Source organism: Castor canadensis, chromosome 1 (genome assembly GCF_047511655.1).
Source record: "Castor canadensis chromosome 1, mCasCan1.hap1v2, whole genome shotgun sequence".
NCBI classification, from domain to species: Eukaryota; Metazoa; Chordata; class Mammalia; order Rodentia; family Castoridae; genus Castor; species Castor canadensis.
The window spans coordinates 116,691,878-116,704,508 of NC_133386.1; positions in this window are offsets into that span (position 1 = coordinate 116,691,878).

A 12,631-nucleotide genomic window follows, 5' to 3' on the forward strand; every position below is an offset into this window, starting at 1 on the left:
TATGAAAGAATTCCAAACTTATTTATAGGACCAGCTCCAGAATAGTAACTAGATTTGTCCAGTGAGAGAAAGACTTAACAAACTGGAGTGCGTATGCTTCTTCACACAGAGGCAGCCACTACTGAGACAGCTCTATGGAAGGAAGAAAACCCAGTATAGACATTGTTTTCATATATATTTTAAAATCTGGAGTTATTTGTGATCAAATGATGTAAGAATCAATGAAATTTTGAAATACATGGGGAAATGATGTTACTGAAATGATTGGATTTTTTGAAAAAGATGTAAAGATTTCTGGTTTACTCCATTGCCAAATTAAATTATAGGTAACTAAATATTATTAGGCTTTAAAATTAATAGAAGGACCAGAAATCATTATAGATGGAAATTTATATGACACAGTGGGAGAAGAATTTTGGAAAAATTATGTCAAAGCCAGAACCAGAAAGTATAAAGAAAATGATGAACAGATTTGACTATAAAAAAACTCCTGAAGCCTTAAAACACATCTAAGATAAAATAGATCATTAAGAAAATTTTAAAATTATGCTAAACCATTTTAATACATAGGAAAGACATAGGTTAATGTCCTTACTACATTTACAGACATTTGGCCTTCAGTATAATGACTAAGGGACGTTAATAAGCAGAGTTCACAAGGTGCAGAGATGTTTAGATTCACTAGTAATAAAACACAAATTAAAATAAGATGTATTTTTACCTCTCAAATTGAAAATATTTAAAATTGATTAGTAGGAAGCCATGTTAGTAGGGAATTAGAAATTTCATACATTTCTAATGGAGAATGAAAAATATTCTAGAAGGCAATTTGGCATGATGTGTAAAAACCTGCTTAACCAAGAACTTTGCTTTTAGGAATCTATTCTAAGCAGTGTGTGCATGTGTGTACACATGTGTGTTTATTATTTATTCATGTATGCATGTATGTTCTCCTTTTCACACTAGAGTATAAGTTCTACAAGGTCCAGGACTCTGCCCATTTGATTTCCTGTGCTTTTCCTTGGGTCTAGAAAAGTACCTGTCATGTACTAGATGATCAATATAGATTTGCTGATTACTGATTGTTCTGACTGTCTTTAAATATTTGAAAAGGACCATGGAATCATACAGCATGTCTACTGGAGAAGGACTAGAAAGTTGAAGGAGTTTGAAATCAGATCAAGATGAATTAAGAGAAAGGAATGCTGGATGCATGGGGGCAGATCTGAAAACTGGCGTCAAATGTTGGAAGGAACATTATGGGATAGAGGGATCTGACTCATTCTCTGCTACTGCTATGAACAGAGGTCAATGAATGGATGGAAAGAAGGACTTTCCATTAGAGATATGCAAAGTGCAATTGATTACCTTTAGATGCAGCATTTTCTAAAAATATTCCAGCATAAGTACTCATAGGGAAGAGTACATACTAGAATAAGACTCTGGCTGGATAATTGCAAATTTCTTTGGCTTTGAATACTCACTTCCTCTTTGGTCCCAGCATCACCTTCTGCGCCCTTTCTTCTTTAAACTAGCTGTTCATAGACACTCGTCAGATCTCATACTAAATGTGAGCTATCTCTGGAGTCCTGCTCCTACTTCTCATCCTAATACAAAGCTATTCATTTGGAGCTCACACAACCACCTCACTCTCTTCTTGTCATGTAGTGTGCACTATAAATGTCCCTGTGCCTGGCTGTTTTCCTCTAGATTACAAGCTCCATGGAGGCAGGAACTAGTTTTCTCTATTTATTTTTTCCATATATTTTATATCTAGTATCTAGAACAATGCCTGGCACATGGAAAACTGTATTACACATTTATTTATTTATTTATTGCAGTACTGCAGTTTGAGCGCAGAGCCTTAGGCTTGCTAGGCATGCATTCTGCTACTTGAGTCACTCCACCAGTCCTCTGAATTAGTCTTAGTGAGATGTGTGCACCTGTTGGACTAACTTTATATTTCATTTCCTTGGAATCCATTAAATTAAGTACTTAATATACTTTTTTCCATTAATTTCATCCAGAATTCCCTATAACTAATGGTTCTTTCTTGCAGGTGCACTGACCTCCATCAACACCTTAGGAATTCTAAAGTGCAGACTTCAGTGCCCTCCTCCCCTCTGCACTTGACCTATACTTGTAGATGTCCAGTAGTTCCAGATGGGCTCACTCCTTGGCTGGCCTAGATCTTTGTTGGGAAGACTGAATGAACCTGGTAAAATCATCAGAGGCTCAGCATAATCAGATTGATGTAAGCCTTTCCTGTATGTGTTGAGCTGAAGTTCTAGAACATGACTCATCTGCTTTTCTAAGTCGAATGAGTTATTTAAAAATTATTATAAATGCAAAATATAATTTACAAAATTCAGATAAAGCAGAAAAATATAAAGGATAAAGTAAAAACATCCCCCATGTTTCACCTAGTTTAGTATGTATCTTTCTTTTTTTGTTGTTTTTGAGACAGAGTCTTGCTATGTAGCCTAGGAAGGCCTCAAACTTGTACTCCTTTTACCACCACCTCCTAAGTACAGGGATTGTTGACATGTACCACCACACCTGGCTCAATACTTTAGCATATTATATGTCTTTCAAGACTTTAAAAAATAAACTTTTATGGCACAAAATTATTCTAACATGAAAACTATTCTATAACATGCTTTCTACTTGATATATTGAGAAATTCTTTCCAGGTCAATAAATATATATGTGTACTATTATTTTGTATGTATTCTGTATGCCAATAGTGTGATTGACTAGCTTGATGTTCTATAAGATATTAACATAATAAAGTTCCCTTTGACCTACATAGGGGGAAACAGAAAAATTGATATATCCTTGAGGCACACAGCAAACACATATTGTTGCCCCTACCATGTGAAGGAAAACTGTTTCTGATTGTTTTTAATCCTCATGGGGGATGGAGTTGAGTCTGTCACTCAGTGATAGAGGACATGCTTTGCATGTGCAAGCCCTCGGATTCAATCTCTAGCATGGAAACAAACAAACAAACAACTTGATGGGGACAGGAGAAAGACATAATTTGTATCACCTCTTGATTAAAGCATCTAGCTTCTCCTTAGTTGAATAGTTCCAGGTGTACAATTAGGCTTAGGCTTGGAAATTGTGTTAAACTCTATGAGTCCTCACTACTGATATTTGGATTAGGTACCAGAGCTCTGTGCATGCCAAGTCATATCTTAGTGGGCCATATATCAATTTTCTTTCTACGACACTTGTGATCAATTAGCCATTGCCACAGATTTCTGTGGGTCAAAATGCTCTGATTATACTTTATTTATGTTTTACTGTGTCAAGTAAACTCACCTTTATTCTGAGAATTCAGTGCTATGATCTAGTCTTTCACTCTACCATCTTATTATTCCCTTTGAACTCAGAGAACATCCAAAATAACAATTTTGACCACCATCTTAAATCTATAGAGAACAGCCATATAGAGCTTTTCCAGATAGCGAGCATGCCTTCTCACCTATCATCATTAACATCTTTCATAATGGGAAAGAAGTATCTTCTGGGTCCTGCAGTGAAATATAATTTATGCTGGATGAATACAAAAATTGACTCATTCCATTGCTCGTCTTTCTAAAAGACTTCAGTTTTTGTTTTAAAATGTACCTGCTATTTTGTTTTAATAGGATGTGGAAAGATGAAAGACATGGAAACATGTGCTTTGAAAAGAGTTTATTACTAAAAGTTCTGAAAAAAGGAATACCATGCCATGCAGAGTCATGTGGGGAAGCACTTCCAGCAGTCAGGAGGCAGAAGGTGGGCCAGCCTCCATTGTGGGTTTCGTTGGGAGAAGTAGGAAAGGCAGTGTATGTTTAGGACTGCATTATTTCAGGGGGCCCTGGGCAGTAAGGCTAATTGTCAAATACGTAGCCCTGAGGTGATTTAGGGCAGGGAGTATTGATGTGAGGGATGAGAATTTGATAAAGAATGTGGTGACGATGTGGGCTCTGGATTGCTGACTTTCTCAAAGGGAAGTTTCAGGAGGGGCAGACCCGCCCTGAGTCTGCAAGCATCTTAAGATATAGAACAAATGTAAAAGTGATTAAGAAAATCATTTTCCTTTACTGTGTACTAGAAAAGATTGGCATTTTGACCTCACAAACTGCAGACCATGTAGCAGTTAATTAATGTCAGTGCCATGTGTCTGAGCCAACATTACTGAATAAATACATCTCAATGAATTTGGGTTAATCAAGACGATTTTGTCTCTTAGTTATTGAGCTCAGAATCTACTTCCCCGATATAACTTATGGTGGCACAGAAGCTTTCTGTGCCTGGGCTATCTTATCCCAAAGAAGCCCATGTGTTTCTCAGTCTGGTTTCTACTGGAATTTATCTCTTAAACATGGACCTGTAGTTAATTGTGGATACTGCTTTCCCCTCAGGAAAACTGGCATCCATAGGTGAGACACTGTTCCAACTTCAGTCATCAAACAACTTTCACGTAGGGAGTCTGCTTCTTTCATGGTGCGGAAGGGGTCTCTTTTGCCAATCAAATGGTCGAAGCAGATTTAGGATCCACCTCAGGGTCCTTTTTCTTTCCAAGTGGTGTGTAGAAGATCTGGTGCACTTCAGCTCTAAGCAGGAATGCTGCTTGGCTCCCCTGAGGCAGGCCTGGGACATCAGTAGCAGCTGCTCCATGATTAGGTAGGACATGAAAAAATCATAGTCTGATGCTATGGGCTTTGTAAGATTTCCTTTGAGTGCATAGTTGTACAGCTTTCGATAGCTAGTTTTCTCCACTCTGACTCTCTAGGATCATAAGAAGAAGCTAGGTGAGTCTACGGTCTCCATGATCACCATAACACCAGAGCACCTACGTGCCACAGGTCTCTGGACACCTAAGTCCATGTCATCTACGTTTCATCCCATGCCACCATCGGGCATTCCTGGAAGTTTTCTTGTCACCAATTTTATGGATTCCTCGAGATCCAGTTGTTCCCTAATGGAAGCTGCATATGTGCTCATCAATTATGTTAACAACCTCTTCACCACACAGCATATTTTGGGTCTATTTGCTGGGGTCTTCATTACAATTAAGAGATCAGTTTTCTAACAGAAAATAAATGTCATCCTAAAACTGGGATAATTTGAGAAGATTTTGAGAGAAGGATATTAACAAAGAGTGCTGGGAAATGATGAGGAATAAGGCAGTTATGACCTAGCAAATCAGAAGCCTTTACTCTTTCCACACCTGAGGGTGTGTGGGGTAGAGAGGATTTCCAGAGCCTAGAGACAGAGATCTGTGGGCAGTGCAGCTTAACAGACTCTGGGACCTTTAGTCAAGGGACACAGATTGCTCTCAGGGCCACAGAGGAAAGCAGGAAAATACCTACTTTATCTTCATCCCTTGCTTTGATTTTTCGTTGTGCTCCTAGTGGACTAAACCTAACTGAAAGACAAATAGCTAGGGATTCACTGGAGTTCTTACAGGGCAGGTCCCTAGGACGTGGAAATGGAAGAGCTTAGTTTGTACCCTTTGGTGTATTCCAGTTTGATTTGGACTTGGTTTGCTCTCCATAAGGGTTGGATTGAAGGACATTAATCCATCAATCTATCCATTCAGAACCTTCACCTAGAGAGTGCATGAAAGTTGGGAGTACATAAAAAAAAAATCCAAGAGTGTTGGGGTATTTACTCTGTTTTCTGGTATTTGGAGTAATATTTTAATCACTATGACAGGTAGGAGCTTATAAATTTTGTGCAAATGGCCACATGGTAAAAATTGTGCATGCTTTACAGTCTTTATCACAACTACTCAACTCTATCATCATAGCTCAAATGCTTCCATGGACAATACCTATGCAAATGGATAGGACTGGTTTCCAATAAAACTTGTTTTACAAAAGGAGGCAGAGGACAGAATTTTGCTCAGGGGCCATAGATTTCAGATCCTTGATCTACAGGAAGCTTGTCTTATAAATGGAAGACTGAATTAGAACTCCAGTTAAATAGATTGGCTCTACCTATCAGTAATTCATGAATCCTGTGAATTAGCCATCAATTTTGTGTCACGTTTTACCCTCAGGCAAACTCATTTATTGCAGCGGCTGAAAGATTCATGTCTGACCCCTCTGGAAGGAGAGTTAATAGTATAAAAATGCTATTTTTGTTTTGGTTTTGGTAGAGTCTAATTCAGGTATCCAGTGGAAACAAGGCTTGTTAGCAGGTACCTTTGACTTCCATGAAGGATGAAGTCAGGGTACCTACAAGTGCCTTCCTTCGATACCAGTCCTTCCATTGTACTTTCTTGTACTGAGCCCTCACCCACCTTTCTACAGCTCATTCTCTTGCTTGTTCCTAGGTCTTGGATAGACCTTTTCTTAGCTTGGCCAGTGTGCCCAACTCACATTCTTCCCTTTCTTTATCTGTTCAATTCTGGTTAGTCAGGAAATGGACTGGGATTCAGGGCACTTCCAGTTGCTATTTTTGTATGTTTTTCATTTACTTTGTAGCTAAAACTTTGGTTGTATTTTATGAGTTATCATTTGAAATTGCCTTGGACTGAGTGCATATAGTTTTAAGCCATTAGAAAGTTTAATTGGAGATTCAGAAATGGAATCCATTTGTTTCTTCAGATTTATTAGTCCCTGAATTATACGCAGTAGAGACTGTAATACTGGAGTGCTTTTTTCCAGATTTTATAGGTTACTTCATTGTGGTTTCAACATAGAGGAGACACAGTTCAGGGCTTTTAGCTCCAGATTCAAACTCTTGACTATGGAGAGCTCTGGATTCCTTCCAAAATTCTGACACTTTAGACGAGTTATGTTCTTGGCTTTTGTAGTAGCAGGAATGGATTTTCATGCTTGTAACAACCTTCCTAAATCCCCTCACCTATCAACACCTTTAATCAGGTGAGTGACTTTGAGAGAGCAGAATTTGGCTCCTAAGTGTGGCCACCGGACAGTGAAGGGATAAGTGGCCCGTGTAGGACTGGGTTGAAGAATTGAGCTTTGTTTTCATCTTGTTGATTGTACTAGGCAGATTGGTGAGTCTGCCTGAAGTGAGCACTGAAATAGAGCTGTTCACCACATATCTCATCTGGTAGCTGGTGGTCTTTCATTAGGCTGTGTGAGGAAACTGGCAGCAGAGGCTTCTAGATGGCACTCAATGTAGCCAGAGAGAGCTAAGAACTAGGGCGAAGGTTCTGCTGGTCTCCATCCAAGACACGGAGTGAATGTTACAGCTTCACATAATTTTTTCTACCATGGAAGACTAAGGAGAGTGACACCAGAAGGGGTGTTCTTTGGACACAAGAGAGACACACACATTCTATGGGACTCCCACAGCCTGAGGTTGAGTAGGATTGCAAATTAGAATGAATCTTTGAGAGAGACACAGGAAATCAGAATTCCAGTCCTGGCTCTGCCTTTAATTGCTATGTAAGTGAGGTGGAGCCATTCAGCCTTTATAGAAGTTTGTTTCCTTATCTATAAAGTAGGGATAATTAGCCTGCCCTATTTCTCTCAAAGAGATGATGAGAACCAAATGAGACCATTAATACATGTGAGAGAACTTCAGAAAGAGTATAAAGCACAGGAGAAAGATATTAATATGATTACTTCTGTAATAAAATCCATAGAACTGCTAACATAATGCTTTATAATTAATTGCACCCAACACCCTTACTCCCCCAGGCAGCAAGGCCTGTCAATGGACTCTACCCTGTAAGGAACTATAACCAGTACCTCACCTGGACTCTCTTCCAACTAAGCCATTCTCTCACTTTTCTCTCCATGTCATGTTTTACTCATTTCTACCTCTCTGCTCCCTTTACAGAAAACTGTATTTTGTTTTTGATTTTCCTCCCTCTTTTTTTCCTCCTGTTTTTATTTTTTAGTTTTCTTCATAGCCCTCTCCCTGTCTCTTAAAGATAATTCTGTAAGTCGCCCCACTCATTTGTGGAAGGTCCATCCAATCCTGGGGTGTCAACTCTCAGCTATAGGCTGAAACATTAAGTTCTTCCCATTTCAGTTAATGACACCATCCTCCTAGTCACATAAAGAAGAAATTCAGAAGTTGGACGATATATACCCTTTTCCCTCACAATTTGTTAGCCATCAAGTTCTATATGACTTCTCTCCCACATCTCAGCACTGCCACCACGGCTTCACTTTGAGTCCAAATCTCTGATAATTTTGATTATTGTCACAGTTTACTGATTAGATTCCCCATTTACAATCTGTTGCATTGCCAACATGTCTCTTATCATTTGCCAAACTGATGTTTCTAAAACACAAATCCAATCATACAATTTTGCTGTCTCAAATGCTTCCTACTAAGTCTTAAGCTTTCAGGAATTAAGTTCAAAGATACCACAGTAATGCACAACCTTTGTCATGGTGCAGCCCCCATCTGTCCCTCTCATCACTAACTGATTTTAAGTCTTTAACTCATTTGAAAACCTTAGGAAAATGAAAAATGTATAAGTACAAAACTACAAACAAATGAGTACTTGCTCCTGGAGTTCATCTCTGCCATCTCCGTATTCATCAGCGTAGTGCTCCCTGCCCCAGGCTCATTCCTGCCCAATCTCCACTCGCAGACACTTGTCACCACACACAGAAGATCTTGGAGTTCCTCAGTACTGTCCCTTCATATTTTGTGTTCCTTCTGCCAGGAATCCATTTCTTACCTTCTTTGTTTGGCCACTTCAAACATTACCACCTCTACCAGGTCTTCTCTCACTGTGTCTGGTTTACCTGTCTCTATTTGCAGTTGCAGAATTCCCTGAATAATCTATTGTCACATTTCCTTCAACAAAATTTTTATTTGTCAGATACTTACTTACTAGATTACTTAAAGGTAGAGATCTAACCTAATCCACCATGCATTTCCAGCTCCCCATATATTACCTGGCAAAGAACAGACACTCAATAAAATGTTTTTTGAATGGAACTGAACTGTTCTTTCTAGAATACTATTCTCTCTCCCTTTCCCTGCTATACACTTACAGGTCTCTTAAGGCTAATTACAGAGATAATCACTTTTTAAAATTTAATCTTAATTCATTATCACATACCATTTAACAATCTTCTCTTTGAATTTCTTTGTTGTTACACTGTAGCTTTTAGCACTGCATATTTATTTAGAACACTGTATATTTATTGTTTTGAAATATATTCATTTTCCAAGTCATCACTGCATTTTTATCAAAGGAGTAGGAAAAAATCCTTAAGAGATGCTTAAAAAAAGTTCAAAGGAATTATTGATATTCAAAATATGCCAAGAAAATTATGTAAAAACAAATCAGAAAAAAATTTAATTGAGCCTTTTCTGTTAATCAAGGGAAGGAAAGATATGCTGCTTACAGAGAGTAATTGAAGTTTTGAGTAGACTATGAATTTTTAATGGATGGTCAAAGATATTCTCAAGAAATGCAAAACTTCAGTGTCCAATATAAAAAGTCATAGAGGTTATTGCAGTCATATTGACTTAAAAGAAAAAAAAAGCAACATCCGAGTGTTTGTCTAGTGCAGATGCTCTTTGTTGTCTCCTTCACCTCAGTGTTTGAACGTCATCAGCTCTCAACATTGGCCACCTGTGTAAAGGCTCAATCTTGGGCTTCAGAGATCAAAAGAGCTCCATGTGGCTGGACAGAGAGTACCAAGCTCAAACCCTGTCTCCTAAAAATAGATGCCATTTTTTACTTAACTAATTCAGATGGTTGAACAGATAACAGTTACTAAATTCTTAATCCACCCCCATCAGCAGTTTCTTCTCTGTTCTTCAATTTAGTTGGAAAATAATCTTGATTTTCTGACTAAAGGAGTAAAAACTTATAGGAACTTCCACATGCCTATTATAGGATTTGTTTTTCTTGATTACTTTTATATGTTCACCAACAGTGTACCTAGTGTATTTGACACCTAGAGCAGATCAAATTGTAAACATTCTTTTTTCTATACAAAAAATATTTTCAGTCAGGATATTATTTTCTGTAGCTCTTGATACACGATGTTAGGGGTTATTTGGAGTCAGAGAACATGTTTTACTTAGTTTTGAATTTCCAGGATCTAATATTTGAGCTGATTTTTTTGTAGTTGTTCAAACAGTGTTCATGAATTGAATGAATGAAAGAATGGTTAGTGTTACAGGTCAAATTGCCTCCTTCATGATTTTTAGCATGTCACAGATCATACATGATGCCTTTGGCATTTTCCTTGGTATGAGTTGATAATGGTTTTAACGTTCTTCAAAGGAGTTGTAGAGTTCTAGAAAACCAGTGAAGCTGACAGAAGGGTCCCATGTTTCAATGTCAAATCTGATCTCTCCATGTCTTTCAAAAGTCTAGCTCTGGCATTTCAAATACTCCAGCCATAGGCTCCAAGTGGTCAGATGTCTGAACTATCATAGCTCATTTGCCCTTGCTATTGAAACTCTGCCAGATGGTAGAAATCACACAATTGTGTTTCTGGCCCTCCAACTGCTAGTTAATTTTCATTTTGCACACTCATTTTGCAAGGACTGAAGTGCAAATTAAATAGTAATTAGATGGTAAAAATATACAACTGTGATTCATCAGTCTTCTGCCAGTACCAGTTGCTGGGGACAAATTCCCAGTAGGGGTGCCAAATCAGGCACCACCATTTAAAGAATTTGGGTATCTGTTACTCTGAACATAATCTGTTTCCTAATACCTTTTCTTCTAGGTCTTCTGCTTATCTGTGACTGCAAAGGAAGGCAAGCAAGCAAGAAGGAGAACAATCTTGTAATGAAGCTTTTTCTAGTTTTACAACTTCAGTCTGAGAAGCTGAAGATTCACAGACATGGCTAACAGCTTAATTTGCTGTCTAAGCTACAAGTAGTTTTTCCAGTCCCATATGTAATAGTGTATTAACTTGTTTGATTGGTAATATATTAAATAACTTCAGGCCTTAAGAGGCAGGCAACACATTATCTTACTACACACTTTTGGAAGTTTTCGAAGTAGCCCACTCTTAAAGACAGAACCAGTCTAGTGCAAGAGAATATGGATTCTGGGATTTCTCGGGATAGGGCTCAGGGAAGGTCAATGGTCTTCTTGGCTATTGTCCTGGCAGCTCTGAACCTTGCATTTGGGACTTTGCCAGTTGAAAGAGAGCCAGAAGAAATTTCAGTGATCTGGAATAACTTTTTTCTCTTAGTATTTTTAAAATTTTTTATTTGTATTTGCTAGGTGCTATTCTAAGAATCCTAGCATGAATTATACTTGACTTTAATTCTTTCAATAACCCTGTGAATGGAATTACATAAAATTAAAAAGCTTCTGCACAACAAAGGAAACATTCAGCAGAGTGCATAGACAATCAATGGAATGGAAGAGAATATTTGCTGGTAAACACCTGACAAGGCATTTATGTTCAGAACACATGTGGAATTCCAAAAACACCATGGGAATAAAATAGCCCTATCTAAAATTAAGAATAGATAAAAATAGACATATCTTAAAATAAGATATACAAAGGGCCAATATGTACATTAAAAAAAGGCTCAACCTCACTGATGGTCAGGGAAGTGCAAATTAAAACCATAATAAGATATCTCACCTCGGCAAGAATGAATAATACCAAAAAGACAAAAACCAATAAGACGACAAAATAAAAAACAAAAAGATACAAGATAAAAACAAAAAACAAAAAAGAACTAGCACATGACTATAGAATGCTACTACTATGTACAATTTCAAAGGGGATGAAATCAAGTGTGTGGATGGAGCATCTGCACTGCTATGTTCATTGCAGCTCTACTCACAATAGCTAAGGATAGAAACAAGCCACGCATCCATGAGCTGATAAGTGCATAAGGAAACATTCTATACATACACAATGTGGTCCTATTCAGGCACTAAAAGAATGAAGTCCTGGCATTTGTGGTAACATGGCTGAAACTGGAGATCATTATACTAAGTGAACTAGACCAGGTGCGGGAAGACAAGTACCAAAATGGTCTCAACTCACATGTGCAATCTAAAAATGATGATTTTATAAAAATTGAGAGTACAGTTAGAGTTGGTTACCAGAGGCCAGAGACACTAGGGGTTGTGGGAAGGACAGGGAAAAGTTGATCGACAAGTACTAAGTTACACTTAGAAAGGAGCAAAGGCTTTGGGGTACTATTGCACAGCATGGTGAATATAGATAAAATTACATATGGTACATTTCAAAGGGCCATAAGAAAAGATTTTGAAAGTTTTCAGCACAATGGAATGACGTTTGAGGACATAAAATGTTTTACCTGATTTAAACATCATACAATGTACACATATATCAAACAATATATGGTAACCCATTAATATGTACTTTTATATTTGTGTATCAATTAAAAATGAAAGTAAATAAAATAACCCTGTGAAGTGGCTTTAGTATTTCTTCCTTTTTGTATGAACCTAGTATTTAAAATTTGTTTTTCTTATTCCATTAGTTTTCCATGCAGTATTAGTTTTGGCTCCATTAATTTCTTTTTTATTAGTAGCACATATTGTAAAGTGTGGTATTTGCATACATGTATATAGCATACTGTGCAGTATTCTTTTTATGATGTCGTATCAAGGACAGTGGGAGTTGTTTTTTCTTTTCTATATTTTGCCCATCTTTCTTCCCAAGCAAGGTTTAATCAA